At 46.7% G+C, this 23375-nt stretch overlaps 10 non-coding genes across 10 annotated transcripts; all 10 read right to left on the bottom strand.

The window, feature by feature from the left end:
• Positions 1 to 1288: 1288 nt before the first annotated feature.
• LOC130324510 (U2 spliceosomal RNA) lies at positions 1289 to 1479 on the bottom strand. The gene has a single exon (XR_008869502.1). It is a non-coding gene; the product is annotated as a U2 spliceosomal RNA (small nuclear RNA).
• A 2101-nt stretch (positions 1480 to 3580) lies between these two features.
• Positions 3581 to 3771, bottom strand: LOC130324508 (U2 spliceosomal RNA). Its single transcript, XR_008869501.1, has one exon. It is a non-coding gene; the product is annotated as a U2 spliceosomal RNA (small nuclear RNA).
• A 2091-nt stretch (positions 3772 to 5862) lies between these two features.
• Positions 5863 to 6053, bottom strand: LOC130324507 (U2 spliceosomal RNA). The gene has a single exon (XR_008869500.1). It is a non-coding gene; the product is annotated as a U2 spliceosomal RNA (small nuclear RNA).
• Positions 6054 to 8137: 2084 nt separating this feature from the next.
• LOC130324506 (U2 spliceosomal RNA) lies at positions 8138 to 8328 on the bottom strand. Its single transcript, XR_008869499.1, has one exon. It is a non-coding gene; the product is annotated as a U2 spliceosomal RNA (small nuclear RNA).
• A 2062-nt stretch (positions 8329 to 10390) lies between these two features.
• On the bottom strand, positions 10391 to 10581 carry LOC130324518 (U2 spliceosomal RNA). Its single transcript, XR_008869510.1, has one exon. It is a non-coding gene; the product is annotated as a U2 spliceosomal RNA (small nuclear RNA).
• A 2089-nt stretch (positions 10582 to 12670) lies between these two features.
• LOC130324505 (U2 spliceosomal RNA) lies at positions 12671 to 12861 on the bottom strand. The gene has a single exon (XR_008869498.1). It is a non-coding gene; the product is annotated as a U2 spliceosomal RNA (small nuclear RNA).
• A 2087-nt stretch (positions 12862 to 14948) lies between these two features.
• LOC130324503 (U2 spliceosomal RNA) lies at positions 14949 to 15139 on the bottom strand. The gene has a single exon (XR_008869496.1). It is a non-coding gene; the product is annotated as a U2 spliceosomal RNA (small nuclear RNA).
• A 2067-nt stretch (positions 15140 to 17206) lies between these two features.
• Positions 17207 to 17397, bottom strand: LOC130324502 (U2 spliceosomal RNA). The gene has a single exon (XR_008869495.1). It is a non-coding gene; the product is annotated as a U2 spliceosomal RNA (small nuclear RNA).
• A 2090-nt stretch (positions 17398 to 19487) lies between these two features.
• LOC130324501 (U2 spliceosomal RNA) lies at positions 19488 to 19678 on the bottom strand. The gene has a single exon (XR_008869494.1). It is a non-coding gene; the product is annotated as a U2 spliceosomal RNA (small nuclear RNA).
• Positions 19679 to 21758: 2080 nt separating this feature from the next.
• LOC130324534 (U2 spliceosomal RNA) lies at positions 21759 to 21949 on the bottom strand. The gene has a single exon (XR_008869524.1). It is a non-coding gene; the product is annotated as a U2 spliceosomal RNA (small nuclear RNA).
• Between the last annotated feature and the right edge of the window lie 1426 nt (positions 21950 to 23375).

Below are 23375 nucleotides of genomic sequence, written 5' to 3'. Positions count from 1 at the left end.
CTCAGGTTCTTTGGCCCCAAGAAGAGGGGGAGACCCAAGGGGGGGGGTACTGTTACGCCGAGCGCTCCGGGTCCCCGTTCCTCCCCGGAGCGCTCGCCTCATCTTCGTTGTTGCAGCGCCCCGGTCAGATCCACTGACCGGGTGCGCTGCGGTCCCGCCTTCAGCCGGGGTGCGATTCGCGATGCGGATAGCGCCCGCTCGCGATGCGCACCCCGGTCCCCGTACCTGACTCGCTCTCCCTCGGTCCTGTCCCGGCGCGCGCGGCCCCGCTCCCTAGGGCGCGCGCGCGCCGGGTCTCTGCGATTTAAAGGGCCAGTGCACCAATGATGGTGCCTGGCCCAATCTTCCCAATTAGCTTAATTGGCTCCCACCTGTGCACTTCCCTATATCACCTCACTTCCCCTGCACTCCCTGGCCGGATCTTGTTGCACTTGTGCCTAGTGAAAGCGTTCCCTTGTCTGTTCCTAGTCCGTGTTCCTGACCTCCTGCCGTTGCCCCTGACTACGATCCTTGCCGCCTGCCCCCGACCTTCTGCTACGTCCGACCTTGCTTCTGCCTACTCCCTTGTACCGCGCCTGTCATCAGCAGTCAGAGAGGTGAGCCGTTGCTAGTGGATACGACCTGGTCACTACCGCCGCAGCAAGACCATCCCGCTTTGCGGCGGGCTCTGGTGAAAACCTGTAGTGGCTTAGAACCGATCCACTAGCGCGGTCCTCGCCATCCCTCTCTGGCACAGAGGATCCACTACCTGCCAGCCGGCATCGTGACAGTACAGCAATGACACACCTGTGTGAACAGCCAGGAGACCCCCCCCCCCCCCCCCCCATGTTATGTTACATAGTTACATAGTTAGTACGGTCGAAAAAAGACATATGTCCATCAAGTTCAACCAGGGAATTAAGGGGTAGGGGTGTGGCGCGATATTGGGGAAGGGATGAGATTTTATATTTCTTCATAAGCATTAATCTTATTTTGTCAATTAGGAACATTCAGCACCCACCCGCTATCAAGGCAGCTGCCTATCATGTCATGCCCTACCTGCACAGGTGTGCTGGCTACTCAAATGATCCAATTAAGGAGGCCATTTAGTCAGCAGCAGCAGAAGTCCTGTGCCTGGACGCTCCAACAGCGGCCAGACACAAGCAGAAGCAGAAGCAGCAGAAGCAGCAGCAGCACCACCTTTTGTTTTTTGGCTGCAGCAGCAGCAAGGCCCACAGGGCTGGCTAGCTGGCTAGCCAGCAAGCAGGTAGCAATGAAAGTAGGAATCTTTCTTTTTAACCCTGTAAGGGGGTGGTGCACTGTACCCGAAGATACTGCCATATCGGGTCAATGCATAGGGCGACGGAAGCAAGCTTCGAAATCGGCCCCCGTTCTCAAAAATCCATTTAATATATGGTCCCCAGATAGGGGACGTATCAGATATTAAACTGATAAGAACAGATACTACACTTGATCTTAGCCAAAAGGCCGAGAAGCGATAACCGTGAAAGGGGCGGGCCCAACAAGGTGCCCTTCATGGGCACTATCACTGCTTGCTGTCAGGGAGGCTGCCAGACAATTTTCCATGCACACTCTGGGCTGGGGGGCAGTCAACCACCAGTACACACAGCAGAACCTAAACCCATACCATTATTGCTAAGCAGCAAGACAGGGGCCCATTGCACTCCCACGGGGCCTTTTTAAATGCAATCCATAACCCGGATTTGCCAGGAACCCTTCTTACTCCTCCTACTTGCATGTGACACTGGGCTTAGGATCTGCATAGGAAACACACACACAAGCACACACCTACCTTTGTTGCCTGCAGATGCCTCCTTGGCTGTCCCCAAACGGTATCAAACCAACACCCACGGGAAGCTGTAAGCATAGAGGACATGCCTGCACCCCATTGGACTTACCTGTGTGGGTTAAACCCGGGTTATTTGACAACCTATGGCGGTGATGGTTCTGCTCAGGCAGAGCAGTGCTGATGCTCCTCATAAAGCTGTCGCTGCTGTGAAGGTTCTAGGTGACATCACAAATCCCTATGGTTACATACACAACAAAGCTGGGTTGTTGTTGTTTACACTCTGCAAGGCCTGTGGAAGTGAGTGACATCATAGCACTGTAGTTCTGAGGGTTCTAGATGGATGCAACAATCTCCTGTTGCTTCTATGAAGGCCATAATAGACGACATCACCAAACAGCTCCATAGTCACATACACAGCAAAGGAGAGATGTTGTTTACACCTAGTGATGTCAGTGGTATTGAGTGACATCACAGCACAGTGCTAAGGCTCCTGGGCCTGGACACAGCAGCGGCTGCAATATCTCAACGGAGAATACGTTTATATATATGTGTGTGTGTGCGCGTATATATATATATATATATATATATATATATATATATATATATATATATATATTTCTCCGCCGAAATCACTTTTAAACCCATTTCCACCTTTTTTTCCCTTCTCTTCCTCTTACTTTTTTTTCACGTTTTTTTACGTTTTTCTCCTTTTCGCCTCTTTTCTGGGCGTATTATTCTTCTTTTTCTTCTTTTTTTTCGTCTAATGCATACCCCATCAGTGCAGCAATGCTTATTCAATACCGCCAGCAGATGGAGACACTGGGGGATAATTTTCTAAGGATTTATACTGATTTTTCCTGTCTGAATTTGTCGCACAGAAAGTTGCAGGCCAAATATGTGTGACATTTCTGCGACTTTAGCTTCTAGAGCATTTTTACAACATTATACATAGGTGCTGAATACATAAAAAGCGACTGTTCAGCGACAGACAAGTCGCATCGGCTGAAAGTAGGCCAGAATGTCAGTCCATGTTGGAGCAGGTTTAGATACAGTCTAAAGTATAGATCTCAAAGTCTGTGCACAGAATTTAGCGAGGGCCTCGCACCTTCTGATGCATCAGGTAGGTGCACAATAGCATAGCCTAACCCTCTGTACTTTGGTCTATATTGATGCGGGACATAGACAGCCAGCTGATGACCAATCCATTAGTGCAATGGATGGCTGGAAGCATTTGTCTTTGCCTTTGCAATACCACAGAAGCAATGCATGGTCAATGTACAGCAATGACACACCTGTGTGAACAGCCAGGAGACCCCCCCCCCCCCCCCATGTTATGTTACATAGTTACATAGTTAGTACGGTCGAAAAAAGACATATGTCCATCAAGTTCAACCAGGGAATTAAGGGGTAGGGGTGTGGCGCGATATTGGGGAAGGGATGAGATTTTATATTTCTTCATAAGCATTAATCTTATTTTGTCAATTAGGAACATTCAGCACCCACCCGCTATCAAGGCAGCTGCCTATCATGTCATGCCCTACCTGCACAGGTGTGCTGGCTACTCAAATGATCCAATTAAGGAGGCCATTTAGTCAGCAGCAGCAGAAGTCCTGTGCCTGGACGCTCCAACAGCGGCCAGACACAAGCAGAAGCAGAAGCAGCAGAAGCAGCAGCAGCACCACCTTTTGTTTTTTGGCTGCAGCAGCAGCAAGGCCCACAGGGCTGGCTAGCTGGCTAGCCAGCAAGCAGGTAGCAATGAAAGTAGGAATCTTTCTTTTTAACCCTGTAAGGGGGTGGTGCACTGTACCCGAAGATACTGCCATATCGGGTCAATGCATAGGGCGACGGAAGCAAGCTTCGAAATCGGCCCCCGTTCTCAAAAATCCATTTAATATATGGTCCCCAGATAGGGGACGTATCAGATATTAAACTGATAAGAACAGATACTACACTTGATCTTAGCCAAAAGGCCGAGAAGCGATAACCGTGAAAGGGGCGGGCCCAACAAGGTGCCCTTCATGGGCACTATCACTGCTTGCTGTCAGGGAGGCTGCCAGACAATTTTCCATGCACACTCTGGGCTGGGGGGCAGTCAACCACCAGTACACACAGCAGAACCTAAACCCATACCATTATTGCTAAGCAGCAAGACAGGGGCCCATTGCACTCCCACGGGGCCTTTTTAAATGCAATCCATAACCCGGATTTGCCAGGAACCCTTCTTACTCCTCCTACTTGCATGTGACACTGGGCTTAGGATCTGCATAGGAAACACACACACAAGCACACACCTACCTTTGTTGCCTGCAGATGCCTCCTTGGCTGTCCCCAAACGGTATCAAACCAACACCCACGGGAAGCTGTAAGCATAGAGGACATGCCTGCACCCCATTGGACTTACCTGTGTGGGTTAAACCCGGGTTATTTGACAACCTATGGCGGTGATGGTTCTGCTCAGGCAGAGCAGTGCTGATGCTCCTCATAAAGCTGTCGCTGCTGTGAAGGTTCTAGGTGACATCACAAATCCCTATGGTTACATACACAACAAAGCTGGGTTGTTGTTGTTTACACTCTGCAAGGCCTGTGGAAGTGAGTGACATCATAGCACTGTAGTTCTGAGGGTTCTAGATGGATGCAACAATCTCCTGTTGCTTCTATGAAGGCCATAATAGACGACATCACCAAACAGCTCCATAGTCACATACACAGCAAAGGAGAGATGTTGTTTACACCTAGTGATGTCAGTGGTATTGAGTGACATCACAGCACAGTGCTAAGGCTCCTGGGCCTGGACACAGCAGCGGCTGCAATATCTCAACGGAGAATACGTTTATATATATGTGTGTGTGTGCGCGTATATATATATATATATATATATATATATATATATATATATATATTTCTCCGCCGAAATCACTTTTAAACCCATTTCCACCTTTTTTTCCCTTCTCTTCCTCTTACTTTTTTTTCACGTTTTTTTACGTTTTTCTCCTTTTCGCCTCTTTTCTGGGCGTATTATTCTTCTTTTTCTTCTTTTTTTTCGTCTAATGCATACCCCATCAGTGCAGCAATGCTTATTCAATACCGCCAGCAGATGGAGACACTGGGGGATAATTTTCTAAGGATTTATACTGATTTTTCCTGTCTGAATTTGTCGCACAGAAAGTTGCAGGCCAAATATGTGTGACATTTCTGCGACTTTAGCTTCTAGAGCATTTTTACAACATTATACATAGGTGCTGAATACATAAAAAGCGACTGTTCAGCGACAGACAAGTCGCATCGGCTGAAAGTAGGCCAGAATGTCAGTCCATGTTGGAGCAGGTTTAGATACAGTCTAAAGTATAGATCTCAAAGTCTGTGCACAGAATTTAGCGAGGGCCTCGCACCTTCTGATGCATCAGGTAGGTGCACAATAGCATAGCCTAACCCTCTGTACTTTGGTCTATATTGATGCGGGACATAGACAGCCAGCTGATGACCAATCCATTAGTGCAATGGATGGCTGGAAGCATTTGTCTTTGCCTTTGCAATACCACAGAAGCAATGCATGGTCAATGTACAGCAATGACACACCTGTGTGAACAGCCAGGAGACCCCCCCCCCCCCCATGTTATGTTACATAGTTACATAGTTAGTACGGTCGAAAAAAGACATATGTCCATCAAGTTCAACCAGGGAATTAAGGGGTAGGGGTGTGGCGCGATATTGGGGAAGGGATGAGATTTTATATTTCTTCATAAGCATTAATCTTATTTTGTCAATTAGGAACATTCAGCACCCACCCGCTATCAAGGCAGCTGCCTATCATGTCATGCCCTACCTGCACAGGTGTGCTGGCTACTCAAATGATCCAATTAAGGAGGCCATTTAGTCAGCAGCAGCAGAAGTCCTGTGCCTGGACGCTCCAACAGCGGCCAGACACAAGCAGAAGCAGAAGCAGCAGAAGCAGCAGCAGCACCACCTTTTGTTTTTTGGCTGCAGCAGCAGCAAGGCCCACAGGGCTGGCTAGCTGGCTAGCCAGCAAGCAGGTAGCAATGAAAGTAGGAATCTTTCTTTTTAACCCTGTAAGGGGGTGGTGCACTGTACCCGAAGATACTGCCATATCGGGTCAATGCATAGGGCGACGGAAGCAAGCTTCGAAATCGGCCCCCGTTCTCAAAAATCCATTTAATATATGGTCCCCAGATAGGGGACGTATCAGATATTAAACTGATAAGAACAGATACTACACTTGATCTTAGCCAAAAGGCCGAGAAGCGATAACCGTGAAAGGGGCGGGCCCAACAAGGTGCCCTTCATGGGCACTATCACTGCTTGCTGTCAGGGAGGCTGCCAGACAATTTTCCATGCACACTCTGGGCTGGGGGGCAGTCAACCACCAGTACACACAGCAGAACCTAAACCCATACCATTATTGCTAAGCAGCAAGACAGGGGCCCATTGCACTCCCACGGGGCCTTTTTAAATGCAATCCATAACCCGGATTTGCCAGGAACCCTTCTTACTCCTCCTACTTGCATGTGACACTGGGCTTAGGATCTGCATAGGAAACACACACACAAGCACACACCTACCTTTGTTGCCTGCAGATGCCTCCTTGGCTGTCCCCAAACGGTATCAAACCAACACCCACGGGAAGCTGTAAGCATAGAGGACATGCCTGCACCCCATTGGACTTACCTGTGTGGGTTAAACCCGGGTTATTTGACAACCTATGGCGGTGATGGTTCTGCTCAGGCAGAGCAGTGCTGATGCTCCTCATAAAGCTGTCGCTGCTGTGAAGGTTCTAGGTGACATCACAAATCCCTATGGTTACATACACAACAAAGCTGGGTTGTTGTTGTTTACACTCTGCAAGGCCTGTGGAAGTGAGTGACATCATAGCACTGTAGTTCTGAGGGTTCTAGATGGATGCAACAATCTCCTGTTGCTTCTATGAAGGCCATAATAGACGACATCACCAAACAGCTCCATAGTCACATACACAGCAAAGGAGAGATGTTGTTTACACCTAGTGATGTCAGTGGTATTGAGTGACATCACAGCACAGTGCTAAGGCTCCTGGGCCTGGACACAGCAGCGGCTGCAATATCTCAACGGAGAATACGTTTATATATATGTGTGTGTGTGCGCGTATATATATATATATATATATATATATATATATATATATATATATATTTCTCCGCCGAAATCACTTTTAAACCCATTTCCACCTTTTTTTCCCTTCTCTTCCTCTTACTTTTTTTTCACGTTTTTTTACGTTTTTCTCCTTTTCGCCTCTTTTCTGGGCGTATTATTCTTCTTTTTCTTCTTTTTTTTCGTCTAATGCATACCCCATCAGTGCAGCAATGCTTATTCAATACCGCCAGCAGATGGAGACACTGGGGGATAATTTTCTAAGGATTTATACTGATTTTTCCTGTCTGAATTTGTCGCACAGAAAGTTGCAGGCCAAATATGTGTGACATTTCTGCGACTTTAGCTTCTAGAGCATTTTTACAACATTATACATAGGTGCTGAATACATAAAAAGCGACTGTTCAGCGACAGACAAGTCGCATCGGCTGAAAGTAGGCCAGAATGTCAGTCCATGTTGGAGCAGGTTTAGATACAGTCTAAAGTATAGATCTCAAAGTCTGTGCACAGAATTTAGCAAGGGCCTCGCACCTTCTGATGCATCAGGTAGGTGCACAATAGCATAGCCTAACCCTCTGTACTTTGGTCTATATTGATGCGGGACATAGACAGCCAGCTGATGACCAATCCATTAGTGCAATGGATGGCTGGAAGCATTTGTCTTTGCCTTTGCAATACCACAGAAGCAATGCATGGTCAATGTACAGCAATGACACACCTGTGTGAACAGCCAGGAGACCCCCCCCCCCCCCATGTTATGTTACATAGTTACATAGTTAGTACGGTCGAAAAAAGACATATGTCCATCAAGTTCAACCAGGGAATTAAGGGGTAGGGGTGTGGCGCGATATTGGGGAAGGGATGAGATTTTATATTTCTTCATAAGCATTAATCTTATTTTGTCAATTAGGAACATTCAGCACCCACCCGCTATCAAGGCAGCTGCCTATCATGTCATGCCCTACCTGCACAGGTGTGCTGGCTACTCAAATGATCCAATTAAGGAGGCCATTTAGTCAGCAGCAGCAGAAGTCCTGTGCCTGGACGCTCCAACAGCGGCCAGACACAAGCAGAAGCAGAAGCAGCAGCAGCACCACCTTTTGTTTTTTGGCTGCAGCAGCAGCAAGGCCCACAGGGCTGGCTAGCTGGCTAGCCAGCAAGCAGGTAGCAATGAAAGTAGAAATCTTTCTTTTTAACCCTGTAAGGGGGTGGTGCACTGTACCCGAAGATACTGCCATATCGGGTCAATGCATAGGGCGACGGAAGCAAGCTTCGAAATCGGCCCCCGTTCTCAAAAATCCATTTAATATATGGTCCCCAGATAGGGGACGTATCAGATATTAAACTGATAAGAACAGATACTACACTTGATCTTAGCCAAAAGGCCGAGAAGCGATAACCGTGAAAGGGGCGGGCCCAACAAGGTGCCCTTCATGGGCACTATCACTGCTTGCTGTCAGGGAGGCTGCCAGACAATTTTCCATGCACACTCTGGGCTGGGGGGCAGTCAACCACCAGTACACACAGCAGAACCTAAACCCATACCATTATTGCTAAGCAGCAAGACAGGGGCCCATTGCACTCCCACGGGGCCTTTTTAAATGCAATCCATAACCCGGATTTGCCAGGAACCCTTCTTACTCCTCCTACTTGCATGTGACACTGGGCTTAGGATCTGCATAGGAAACACACACACAAGCACACACCTACCTTTGTTGCCTGCAGATGCCTCCTTGGCTGTCCCCAAACGGTATCAAACCAACACCCACGGGAAGCTGTAAGCATAGAGGACATGCCTGCACCCCATTGGACTTACCTGTGTGGGTTAAACCCGGGTTATTTGACAACCTATGGCGGTGATGGTTCTGCTCAGGCAGAGCAGTGCTGATGCTCCTCATAAAGCTGTCGCTGCTGTGAAGGTTCTAGGTGACATCACAAATCCCTATGGTTACATACACAACAAAGCTGGGTTGTTGTTGTTTACACTCTGCAAGGCCTGTGGAAGTGAGTGACATCATAGCACTGTAGTTCTGAGGGTTCTAGATGGATGCAACAATCTCCTGTTGCTTCTATGAAGGCCATAATAGACGACATCACCAAACAGCTCCATAGTCACATACACAGCAAAGGAGAGATGTTGTTTACACCTAGTGATGTCAGTGGTATTGAGTGACATCACAGCACAGTGCTAAGGCTCCTGGGCCTGGACACAGCAGCGGCTGCAATATCTCAACGGAGAATACGTTTATATATATGTGTGTGTGTGCGCGTATATATATATATATATATATATATATATATATATATATTTCTCCGCCGAAATCACTTTTAAACCCATTTCCACCTTTTTTTCCCTTCTCTTCCTCTTACTTTTTTTTCACGTTTTTTTACGTTTTTCTCCTTTTCGCCTCTTTTCTGGGCGTATTATTCTTCTTTTTCTTCTTTTTTTCGTCTAATGCATACCCCATCAGTGCAGCAATGCTTATTCAATACCACCAGCAGATGGAGACACTGGGGGATAATTTTCTAAGGATTTATACTGATTTTTCCTGTCTGAATTTGTCGCACAGAAAGTTGCAGGCCAAATATGTGTGACATTTCTGCGACTTTAGCTTCTAGAGCATTTTTACAACATTATACATAGGTGCTGAATACATAAAAAGCGACTGTTCAGCGACAGACAAGTCGCATCGGCTGAAAGTAGGCCAGAATGTCAGTCCATGTTGGAGCAGGTTTAGATACAGTCTAAAGTATAGATCTCAAAGTCTGTGCACAGAATTTAGCAAGGGCCTCGCACCTTCTGATGCCTCAGGTAGGTGCACAATAGCATAGCCTAACCCTCTGTACTTTGGTCTATATTGATGCGGGACATAGACAGCCAGCTGATGACCAATCCATTAGTGCAATGGATGGCTGGAAGCATTTGTCTTTGCCTTTGCAATACCACAGAAGCAATGCATGGTCAATGTACAGCAATGACACACCTGTGTGAACAGCCAGGAGACCCCCCCCCCCCCCCCATGTTATGTTACATAGTTACATAGTTAGTACGGTCGAAAAAAGACATATGTCCATCAAGTTCAACCAGGGAATTAAGGGGTAGGGGTGTGGCGCGATATTGGGGAAGGGATGAGATTTTATATTTCTTCATAAGCATTAATCTTATTTTGTCAATTAGGAACATTCAGCACCCACCCGCTATCAAGGCAGCTGCCTATCATGTCATGCCCTACCTGCACAGGTGTGCTGGCTACTCAAATGATCCAATTAAGGAGGCCATTTAGTCAGCAGCAGCAGAAGTCCTGTGCCTGGACGCTCCAACAGCGGCCAGACACAAGCAGAAGCACCACCTTTTGTTTTTTGGCTGCAGCAGCAGCAAGGCCCACAGGGCTGGCTAGCTGGCTAGCCAGCAAGCAGGTAGCAATGAAAGTAGGAATCTTTCTTTTTAACCCTGTAAGGGGGTGGTGCACTGTACCCGAAGATACTGCCATATCGGGTCAATGCATAGGGCAACGGAAGCAAGCTTCGAAATCGGCCCCCGTTCTCAAAAATCCATTTAATATATGGTCCCCAGATAGGGGACGTATCAGATATTAAACTGATAAGAACAGATACTACACTTGATCTTAGCCAAAAGGCCGAGAAGCGATAACCGTGAAAGGGGCGGGCCCAACAAGGTGCCCTTCATGGGCATATCACTGCTTGCTGTCAGGGAGGCTGCCAGACAATTTTCCATGCACACTCTGGGCTGGGGGGCAGTCAACCACCAGTACACACAGCAGAACCTAAACCCATACCATTATTGCTAAGCAGCAAGACAGGGGCCCATTGCACTCCCACGGGGCCTTTTTAAATGCAATCCATAACCCGGATTTGCCAGGAACCCTTCTTACTCCTCCTACTTGCATGTGACACTGGGCTTAGGATCTGCATAGGAAACACACACACAAGCACACACCTACCTTTGTTGCCTGCAGATGCCTCCTTGGCTGTCCCCAAACGGTATCAAACCAACACCCACGGGAAGCTGTAAGCATAGAGGACATGCCTGCACCCCATTGGACTTACCTGTGTGGGTTAAACCCGGGTTATTTGACAACCTATGGCGGTGATGGTTCTGCTCAGGCAGAGCAGTGCTGATGCTCCTCATAAAGCTGTCGCTGCTGTGAAGGTTCTAGGTGACATCACAAATCCCTATGGTTACATACACAACAAAGCTGGGTTGTTGTTGTTTACACTCTGCAAGGCCTGTGGAAGTGAGTGACATCATAGCACTGTAGTTCTGAGGGTTCTAGATGGATGCAACAATCTCCTGTTGCTTCTATGAAGGCCATAATAGACGACATCACCAAACAGCTCCATAGTCACATACACAGCAAAGGAGAGATGTTGTTTACACCTAGTGATGTCAGTGGTATTGAGTGACATCACAGCACAGTGCTAAGGCTCCTGGGCCTGGACACAGCAGCGGCTGCAATATCTCAACGGAGAATACGTTTATATATATGTGTGTGTGTGCGCGTATATATATATATATATATATATATATATATATATATATATATATATATTTCTCCGCCGAAATCACTTTTAAACCCATTTCCACCTTTTTTTCCCTTCTCTTCCTCTTACTTTTTTTTCACGTTTTTTTACGTTTTTCTCCTTTTCGCCTCTTTTCTGGGCGTATTATTCTTCTTTTTCTTCTTTTTTTTCGTCTAATGCATACCCCATCAGTGCAGCAATGCTTATTCAATACCGCCAGCAGATGGAGACACTGGGGGATAATTTTCTAAGGATTTATACTGATTTTTCCTGTCTGAATTTGTCGCACAGAAAGTTGCAGGCCAAATATGTGTGACATTTCTGCGACTTTAGCTTCTAGAGCATTTTTACAACATTATACATAGGTGCTGAATACATAAAAAGCGACTGTTCAGCGACAGACAAGTCGCATCGGCTGAAAGTAGGCCAGAATGTCAGTCCATGTTGGAGCAGGTTTAGATACAGTCTAAAGTATAGATCTCAAAGTCTGTGCACAGAATTTAGCAAGGGCCTCGCACCTTCTGATGCATCAGGTAGGTGCACAATAGCATAGCCTAACCCTCTGTACTTTGGTCTATATTGATGCGGGACATAGACAGCCAGCTGATGACCAATCCATTAGTGCAATGGATGGCTGGAAGCATTTGTCTTTGCCTTTGCAATACCACAGAAGCAATGCATGGTCAATGTACAGCAATGACACACCTGTGTGAACAGCCAGGAGATCCCCCCCCCCCCCCCCCATGTTATGTTACATAGTTACATAGTTAGTACGGTCGAAAAAAGACATATGTCCATCAAGTTCAACCAGGGAATTAAGGGGTAGGGGTGTGGCGCGATATTGGGGAAGGGATGAGATTTTATATTTCTTCATAAGCATTAATCTTATTTTGTCAATTAGGAACATTCAGCACCCACCCGCTATCAAGGCAGCTGCCTATCATGTCATGCCCTACCTGCACAGGTGTGCTGGCTACTCAAATGATCCAATTAAGGAGGCCATTTAGTCAGCAGCAGCAGAAGTCCTGTGCCTGGACGCTCCAACAGCGGCCAGACACAAGCAGAAGCAGAAGCAGCAGCAGCACCACCTTTTGTTTTTTGGCTGCAGCAGCAGCAAGGCCCACAGGGCTGGCTAGCTGGCTAGCCAGCAAGCAGGTAGCAATGAAAGTAGGAATCTTTCTTTTTAACCCTGTAAGGGGGTGGTGCACTGTACCCGAAGATACTGCCATATCGGGTCAATGCATAGGGCGACGGAAGCAAGCTTCGAAATCGGCCCCCGTTCTCAAAAATCCATTTAATATATGGTCCCCAGATAGGGGACGTATCAGATATTAAACTGATAAGAACAGATACTACACTTGATCTTAGCCAAAAGGCCGAGAAGCGATAACCGTGAAAGGGGCGGGCCCAACAAGGTGCCCTTCATGGGCACTATCACTGCTTGCTGTCAGGGAGGCTGCCAGACAATTTTCCATGCACACTCTGGGCTGGGGGGCAGTCAACCACCAGTACACACAGCAGAACCTAAACCCATACCATTATTGCTAAGCAGCAAGACAGGGGCCCATTGCACTCCCACGGGGCCTTTTTAAATGCAATCCATAACCCGGATTTGCCAGGAACCCTTCTTACTCCTCCTATTGCATGTGACACTGGGCTTAGGATCTGCATAGGAAACACACACACAAGCACACACCTACCTTTGTTGCCTGCAGATGCCTCCTTGGCTGTCCCCAAACGGTATCAAACCAACACCCACGGGAAGCTGTAAGCATAGAGGACATGCCTGCACCCCATTGGACTTACCTGTGTGGGTTAAACCCGGGTTATTTGACAACCTATGGCGGTGATGGTTCTGCTCAGGCAGAGCAGTGCTGATGCTCCTCATAAAGCTGTCGCTGCTGTGAAGGTTCTAGGTGACATCACAAATCCCTATGGTTACATACACAACAAAGCTGGGTTGTTGTTGTTTACACTCTGCAAGGCCTGTGGAAGTGAGTGACATCATAGCACTGTAGTTCTGAGGGTTCTAGATGGATGCAACAATCTCCTGTTGCTTCTATGAAGGCCATAATAGACGACATCACCAAACAGCTCCATAGTCACATACACAGCAAAGGAGAGATGTTGTTTACACCTAGTGATGTCAGTGGTATTGAGTGACATCACAGCACAGTGCTAAGGCTCCTGGGCCTGGACACAGCAGCGGCTGCAATATCTCAACGGAGAATACGTTTATATATATGTGTGTGTGTGCGCGTATATATATATATATATATATATATATATATATATATATATATATATTTCTCCGCCGAAATCACTTTTAAACCCATTTCCACCTTTTTTTCCCTTCTCTTCCTCTTACTTTTTTTTCACGTTTTTTTACGTTTTTCTCCTTTTCGCCTCTTTTCTGGGCGTATTATTCTTCTTTTTCTTCTTTTTTTCGTCTAATGCATACCCCATCAGTGCAGCAATGCTTATTCAATACCACCAGCAGATGGAGACACTGGGGGATAATTTTCTAAGGATTTATACTGATTTTTCCTGTCTGAATTTGTCGCATAGAAAGTTGCAGGCCAAATATGTGTGACATTTCTGCGACTTTAGCTTCTAGAGCATTTTTACAACATTATACATAGGTGCTGAATACATAAAAAGCGACTGTTCAGCGACAGACAAGTCGCATCGGCTGAAAGTAGGCCAGAATGTCAGTCCATGTTGGAGCAGGTTTAGATACAGTCTAAAGTATAGATCTCAAAGTCTGTGCACAGAATTTAGCAAGGGCCTCGCACCTTCTGATGCATCAGGTAGGTGCACAATAGCATAGCCTAACCCTCTGTACTTTGGTCTATATTGATGCGGGACATAGACAGCCAGCTGATGACCAATCCATTAGTGCAATGGATGGCTGGAAGCATTTGTCTTTGCCTTTGCAATACCACAGAAGCAATGCATGGTCAATGTACAGCAATGACACACCTGTGTGAACAGCCAGGAGACCCCCCCCCCCCCCATGTTATGTTACATAGTTACATAGTTAGTACGGTCGAAAAAAGACATATGTCCATCAAGTTCAACCAGGGAATTAAGGGGTAGGGGTGTGGCGCGATATTGGGGAAGGGATGAGATTTTATATTTCTTCATAAGCATTAATCTTATTTTGTCAATTAGGAACATTCAGCACCCACCCGCTATCAAGGCAGCTGCCTATCATGTCATGCCCTACCTGCACAGGTGTGCTGGCTACTCAAATGATCCAATTAAGGAGGCCATTTAGTCAGCAGCAGCAGAAGTCCTGTGTCTGGACGCTCCAACAGCGGCCAGACACAAGCAGAAGCAGAAGCAGCAGAAGCAGCAGCAGCACCACCTTTTGTTTTTTGGCTGCAGCAGCAGCAAGGCCCACAGGGCTGGCTAGCTGGCTAGCCAGCAAGCAGCAATGAAAGTAGGAATCTTTCTTTTTAACCCTGTAAGGGGGTGGTGCACTGTACCCGAAGATACTGCCATATCGGGTCAATGCATAGGGCGACGGAAGCAAGCTTCGAAATCGGCCCCCGTTCTCAAAAATCCATTTAATATATGGTCCCCAGATAGGGGACGTATCAGATATTAAACTGATAAGAACAGATACTACACTTGATCTTAGCCAAAAGGCCGAGAAGCGATAACTGTGAAAGGGGCGGGCCCAACAAGGTGCCCTTCATGGGCACTATCACTGCTTGCTGTCAGGGAGGCTGCCAGACAATTTTCCATGCACACTCTGGGCTGGGGGGCAGTCAACCACCAGTACACACAGCAGAACCTAAACCCATACCATTATTGCTAAGCAGCAAGACAGGGGCCCATTGCACTCCCACGGGGCCTTTTTAAATGCAATCCATAACCCGGATTTGCCAGGAACCCTTCTTACTCCTCCTACTTGCATGTGACACTGGGCTTAGGATCTGCATAGGAAACACACACACAAGCACACACCTACCTTTGTTGCCTGCAGATGCCTCCTTGGCTGTCCCCAAACGGTATCAAACCAACACCCACGGGAAGCTGTAAGCATAGAGGACATGCCTGCACCCCATTGGACTTACCTGTGTGGGTTAAACCCGGGTTATTTGACAACCTATGGCGGTGATGGTTCTGCTCAGGCAGAGCAGTGCTGATGCTCCTCATAAAGCTGTCGCTGCTGTGAAGGTTCTAGGTGACATCACAAATCCCTATGGTTACATACACAACAAAGCTGGGTTGTTGTTGTTTACACTCTGCAAGGCCTGTGGAAGTGAGTGACATCATAGCACTGTAGTTCTGAGGGTTCTAGATGGATGCAACAATCTCCTGTTGCTTCTATGAAGGCCATAATAGACGACATCACCAAACAGCTCCATAGTCACATACACAGCAAAGGAGAGATGTTGTTTACACCTAGTGATGTCAGTGGTATTGAGTGACATCACAGCACAGTGCTAAGGCTCCTGGGCCTGGACACAGCAGCGGCTGCAATATCTCAACGGAGAATACGTTTATATATATGTGTGTGTGTGCGCGTATATATATATATATATATATTTCTCCGCCGAAATCACTTTTAAACCCATTTCCACCTTTTTTTCCCTTCTCTTCCTCTTACTTTTTTTTCACGTTTTTTTACGTTTTTCTCCTTTTCGCCTCTTTTCTGGGCGTATTATTCTTCTTTTTCTTCTTTTTTTTCGTCTAATGCATACCCCATCAGTGCAGCAATGCTTATTCAATACCGCCAGCAGATGGAGACACCGGGGGATAATTTTCTAAGGATTTATACTGATTTTTCCTGTCTGAATTTGTCGCACAGAAAGTTGCAGGCCAAATATGTGTGACATTTCTGCGACTTTAGCTTCTAGAGCATTTTTACAACATTATACATAGGTGCTGAATACATAAAAAGCGACTGTTCAGCGACAGACAAGTCGCATCGGCTGAAAGTAGGCCAGAATGTCAGTCCATGTTGGAGCAGGTTTAGATACAGTCTAAAGTATAGATCTCAAAGTCTGTGCACAGAATTTAGCAAGGGCCTCGCACCTTCTGATGCATCAGGTAGGTGCACAATAGCATAGCCTAACCCTCTGTACTTTGGTCTATATTGATGCGGGACATAGACAGCCAGCTGATGACCAATCCATTAGTGCAATGGATGGCTGGAAGCATTTGTCTTTGCCTTTGCAATACCACAGAAGCAATGCATGGTCAATGTACAGCAATGACACACCTGTGTGAACAGCCAGGAGACCCCCCCCCCCCCCATGTTATGTTACATAGTTACATAGTTAGTACGGTCGAAAAAAGACATATGTCCATCAAGTTCAACCAGGGAATTAAGGGGTAGGGGTGTGGCGCGATATTGGGGAAGGGATGAGATTTTATATTTCTTCATAAGCATTAATCTTATTTTGTCAATTAGGAACATTCAGCACCCACCCGCTATCAAGGCAGCTGCCTATCATGTCATGCCCTACCTGCACAGGTGTGCTGGCTACTCAAATGATCCAATTAAGGAGGCCATTTAGTCAGCAGCAGCAGAAGTCCTGTGCCTGGACGCTCCAACAGCGGCCAGACACAAGCAGAAGCAGAAGCAGCAGAAGCAGCAGCAGCACCACCTTTTGTTTTTTGGCTGCAGCAGCAGCAAGGCCCACAGGGCTGGCTAGCTGGCTAGCCAGCAAGCAGGTAGCAATGAAAGTAGGAATCTTTCTTTTTAACCCTGTAAGGGGGTGGTGCACTGTACCCGAAGATACTGCCATATCGGGTCAATGCATAGGGCGACGGAAGCAAGCTTCGAAATCGGCCCCCGTTCTCAAAAATCCATTTAATATATGGTCCCCAGATAGGGGACGTATCAGATATTAAACTGATAAGAACAGATACTACACTTGATCTTAGCCAAAAGGCCGAGAAGCGATAACCGTGAAAGGGGCGGGCCCAACAAGGTGCCCTTCATGGGCACTATCACTGCTTGCTGTCAGGGAGGCTGCCAGACAATTTTCCATGCACACTCTGGGCTGGGGGGCAGTCAACCACCAGTACACACAGCAGAACCTAAACCCATACCATTATTGCTAAGCAGCAAGACAGGGGCCCATTGCACTCCCACGGGGCCTTTTTAAATGCAATCCATAACCCGGATTTGCCAGGAACCCTTCTTACTCCTCCTACTTGCATGTGACACTGGGCTTAGGATCTGCATAGGAAACACACACACAAGCACACACCTACCTTTGTTGCCTGCAGATGCCTCCTTGGCTGTCCCCAAACGGTATCAAACCAACACCCACGGGAAGCTGTAAGCATAGAGGACATGCCTGCACCCCATTGGACTTACCTGTGTGGGTTAAACCCGGGTTATTTGACAACCTATGGCGGTGATGGTTCTGCTCAGGCAGAGCAGTGCTGATGCTCCTCATAAAGCTGTCGCTGCTGTGAAGGTTCTAGGTGACATCACAAATCCCTATGGTTACATACACAACAAAGCTGGGTTGTTGTTGTTTACACTCTGCAAGGCCTGTGGAAGTGAGTGACATCATAGCACTGTAGTTCTGAGGGTTCTAGATGGATGCAACAATCTCCTGTTGCTTCTATGAAGGCCATAATAGACGACATCACCAAACAGCTCCATAGTCACATACACAGCAAAGGAGAGATGTTGTTTACACCTAGTGATGTCAGTGGTATTGAGTGACATCACAGCACAGTGCTAAGGCTCCTGGGCCTGGACACAGCAGCGGCTGCAATATCTCAACGGAGAATACGTTTATATATATGTGTGTGTGTGCGCGTATATATATATATATATATATATATATATATATATATATATATTTCTCCGCCGAAATCACTTTTAAACCCATTTCCACCTTTTTTTCCCTTCTCTTCCTCTTACTTTTTTTTCACGTTTTTTTACGTTTTTCTCCTTTTCGCCTCTTTTCTGGGCGTATTATTCTTCTTTTTCTTCTTTTTTTTCGTCTAATGCATACCCCATCAGTGCAGCAATGCTTATTCAATACCGCCAGCAGATGGAGACACTGGGGGATAATTTTCTAAGGATTTATACTGATTTTTCCTGTCTGAATTTGTCGCACAGAAAGTTGCAGGCCAAATATGTGTGACATTTCTGCGACTTTAGCTTCTAGAGCATTTTTACAACATTATACATAGGTGCTGAATACATAAAAAGCGACTGTTCAGCGACAGACAAGTCGCATCGGCTGAAAGTAGGCCAGAATGTCAGTCCATGTTGGAGCAGGTTTAGATACAGTCTAAAGTATAGATCTCAAAGTCTGTGCACAGAATTTAGCAAGGGCCTCGCACCTTCTGATGCATCAGGTAGGTGCACAATAGCATAGCCTAACCCTCTGTACTTTGGTCTATATTGATGCGGGACATAGACAGCCAGCTGATGACCAATCCATTAGTGCAATGGATGGCTGGAAGCATTTGTCTTTGCCTTTGCAATACCACAGAAGCAATGCATGGTCAATGTACAGCAATGACACACCTGTGTGAACAGCCAGGAGACCCCCCCCCCCCCCCATGTTATGTTACATAGTTACATAGTTAGTACGGTCGAAAAAAGACATATGTCCATCAAGTTCAACCAGGGAATTAAGGGGTAGGGGTGTGGCGCGATATTGGGGAAGGGATGAGATTTTATATTTCTTCATAAGCATTAATCTTATTTTGTCAATTAGGAACATTCAGCACCCACCCGCTATCAAGGCAGCTGCCTATCATGTCATGCCCTACCTGCACAGGTGTGCTGGCTACTCAAATGATCCAATTAAGGAGGCCATTTAGTCAGCAGCAGCAGAAGTCCTGTGCCTGGACGCTCCAACAGCGGCCAGACACAAGCAGAAGCAGAAGCAGCAGAAGCAGCAGCAGCACCACCTTTTGTTTTTTGGCTGCAGCAGCAGCAAGGCCCACAGGGCTGGCTAGCTGGCTAGCCAGCAAGCAGGTAGCAATGAAAGTAGGAATCTTTCTTTTTAACCCTGTAAGGGGGTGGTGCACTGTACCCGAAGATACTGCCATATCGGGTCAATGCATAGGGCGACGGAAGCAAGCTTCGAAATCGGCCCCCGTTCTCAAAAATCCATTTAATATATGGTCCCCAGATAGGGGACGTATCAGATATTAAACTGATAAGAACAGATACTACACTTGATCTTAGCCAAAAGGCCGAGAAGCGATAACCGTGAAAGGGGCGGGCCCAACAAGGTGCCCTTCATGGGCACTATCACTGCTTGCTGTCAGGGAGGCTGCCAGACAATTTTCCATGCACACTCTGGGCTGGGGGGCAGTCAACCACCAGTACACACAGCAGAACCTAAACCCATACCATTATTGCTAAGCAGCAAGACAGGGGCCCATTGCACTCCCACGGGGCCTTTTTAAATGCAATCCATAACCCGGATTTGCCAGGAACCCTTCTTACTCCTCCTACTTGCATGTGACACTGGGCTTAGGATCTGCATAGGAAACACACACACAAGCACACACCTACCTTTGTTGCCTGCAGATGCCTCCTTGGCTGTCCCCAAACGGTATCAAACCAACACCCACGGGAAGCTGTAAGCATAGAGGACATGCCTGCACCCCATTGGACTTACCTGTGTGGGTTAAACCCGGGTTATTTGACAACCTATGGCGGTGATGGTTCTGCTCAGGCAGAGCAGTGCTGATGCTCCTCATAAAGCTGTCGCTGCTGTGAAGGTTCTAGGTGACATCACAAATCCCTATGGTTACATACACAACAAAGCTGGGTTGTTGTTGTTTACACTCTGCAAGGCCTGTGGAAGTGAGTGACATCATAGCACTGTAGTTCTGAGGGTTCTAGATGGATGCAACAATCTCCTGTTGCTTCTATGAAGGCCATAATAGACGACATCACCAAACAGCTCCATAGTCACATACACAGCAAAGGAGAGATGTTGTTTACACCTAGTGATGTCAGTGGTATTGAGTGACATCACAGCACAGTGCTAAGGCTCCTGGGCCTGGACACAGCAGCGGCTGCAATATCTCAACGGAGAATACGTTTATATATATGTGTGTGTGTGCGCGTATATATATATATATATATATATATATATATATATATATTTCTCCGCCGAAATCACTTTTAAACCCATTTCCACCTTTTTTTCCCTTCTCTTCCTCTTACTTTTTTTTCACGTTTTTTTACGTTTTTCTCCTTTTCGCCTCTTTTCTGGGCGTATTATTCTTCTTTTTCTTCTTTTTTTCGTCTAATGCATACCCCATCAGTGCAGCAATGCTTATTCAATACCACCAGCAGATGGAGACACTGGGGGATAATTTTCTAAGGATTTATACTGATTTTTCCTGTCTGAATTTGTCGCATAGAAAGTTGCAGGCCAAATATGTGTGACATTTCTGCGACTTTAGCTTCTAGAGCATTTTTACAACATTATACATAGGTGCTGAATACATAAAAAGCGACTGTTCAGCGACAGACAAGTCGCATCGGCTGAAAGTAGGCCAGAATGTCAGTCCATGTTGGAGCAGGTTTAGATACAGTCTAAAGTATAGATCTCAAAGTCTGTGCACAGAATTTAGCAAGGGCCTCGCACCTTCTGATGCATCAGGTAGGTGCACAATAGCATAGCCTAACCCTCTGTACTTTGGTCTATATTGATGCGGGACATAGACAGCCAGCTGATGACCAATCCATTAGTGCAATGGATGGCTGGAAGCATTTGTCTTTGCCTTTGCAATACCACAGAAGCAATGCATGGTCAATGTACAGCAATGACACACCTGTGTGAACAGCCAGGAGACCCCCCCCCCCCCCATGTTATGTTACATAGTTACATAGTTAGTACGGTCGAAAAAAGACATATGTCCATCAAGTTCAACCAGGGAATTAAGGGGTAGGGGTGTGGCGCGATATTGGGGAAGGGATGAGATTTTATATTTCTTCATAAGCATTAATCTTATTTTGTCAATTAGGAACATTCAGCACCCACCCGCTATCAAGGCAGCTGCCTATCATGTCATGCCCTACCTGCACAGGTGTGCTGGCTACTCAAATGATCCAATTAAGGAGGCCATTTAGTCAGCAGCAGCAGAAGTCCTGTGTCTGGACGCTCCAACAGCGGCCAGACACAAGCAGAAGCAGAAGCAGCAGAAGCAGCAGCAGCACCACCTTTTGTTTTTTGGCTGCAGCAGCAGCAAGGCCCACAGGGCTGGCTAGCTGGCTAGCCAGCAAGCAGCAATGAAAGTAGGAATCTTTCTTTTTAACCCTGTAAGGGGGTGGTGCACTGTACCCGAAGATACTGCCATATTGGGTCAATGCATAGGGCGACGGAAGCAAGCTTCGAAATCGGCCCCCGTTCTCAAAAATCCATTTAATATATGGTCCCCAGATAGGGGACGTATCAGATATTAAACTGATAAGAACAGATACTACACTTGATCTTAGCCAAAAGGCCGAGAAGCGATAACTGTGAAAGGGGCGGGCCCAACAAGGTGCCCTTCATGGGCACTATCACTGCTTGCTGTCAGGGAGGCTGCCAGACAATTTTCCATGCACACTCTGGGCTGGGGGGCAGTCAACCACCAGTACACACAGCAGAACCTAAACCCATACCATTATTGCTAAGCAGCAAGACAGGGGCCCATTGCACTCCCACGGGGCCTTTTTAAATGCAATCCATAACCCGGATTTGCCAGGAACCCTTCTTACTCCTCCTACTTGCATGTGACACTGGGCTTAGGATCTGCATAGGAAACACACACACAAGCACACACCTACCTTTGTTGCCTGCAGATGCCTCCTTGGCTGTCCCCAAACGGTATCAAACCAACACCCACGGGAAGCTGTAAGCATAGAGGACATGCCTGCACCCCATTGGACTTACCTGTGTGGGTTAAACCCGGGTTATTTGACAACCTATGGCGGTGATGGTTCTGCTCAGGCAGAGCAGTGCTGATGCTCCTCATAAAGCTGTCGCTGCTGTGAAGGTTCTAGGTGACATCACAAATCCCTATGGTTACATACACAACAAAGCTGGGTTGTTGTTGTTTACACTCTGCAAGGCCTGTGGAAGTGAGTGACATCATAGCACTGTAGTTCTGAGGGTTCTAGATGGATGCAACAATCTCCTGTTGCTTCTATGAAGGCCATAATAGACGACATCACCAAACAGCTCCATAGTCACATACACAGCAAAGGAGAGATGTTGTTTACACCTAGTGATGTCAGTGGTATTGAGTGACATCACAGCACAGTGCTAAGGCTCCTGGGCCTGGACACAGCAGCGGCTGCAATATCTCAACGGAGAATACGTTTATATATATGTGTGTGTGTGCGCGTATATATATATATATATATATATATATATATATATATATATATATTTCTCCGCCGAAATCACTTTTAAACCCATTTCCACCTTTTTTTCCCTTCTCTTCCTCTTACTTTTTTTTCACGTTTTTTTACGTTTTTCTCCTTTTCGCCTCTTTTCTGGGCGTATTATTCTTCTTTTTCTTCTTTTTTTTCGTCTAATGCATACCCCATCAGTGCAGCAATGCTTATTCAATACCGCCAGCAGATGGAGACACCGGGGGATAATTTTCTAAGGATTTATACTGATTTTTCCTGTCTGAATTTGTCGCACAGAAAGTTGCAGGCCAAATATGTGTGACATTTCTGCGACTTTAGCTTCTAGAGCATTTTTACAACATTATACATAGGTGCTGAATACATAAAAAGCGACTGTTCAGCGACAGACAAGTCGCATCGGCTGAAAGTAGGCCAGAATGTCAGTCCATGTTGGAGCAGGTTTAGATACAGTCTAAAGTATAGATCTCAAAGTCTGTGCACAGAATTTAGCAAGGGCCTCGCACCTTCTGATGCATCAGGTAG

This window comes from Hyla sarda, unplaced genomic scaffold (genome assembly GCF_029499605.1).
Source record: "Hyla sarda isolate aHylSar1 unplaced genomic scaffold, aHylSar1.hap1 scaffold_265, whole genome shotgun sequence".
Classification (NCBI taxonomy): domain Eukaryota; kingdom Metazoa; phylum Chordata; class Amphibia; order Anura; family Hylidae; genus Hyla; species Hyla sarda.
This window is presented reverse-complemented; position numbering and strand designations above follow the sequence as displayed.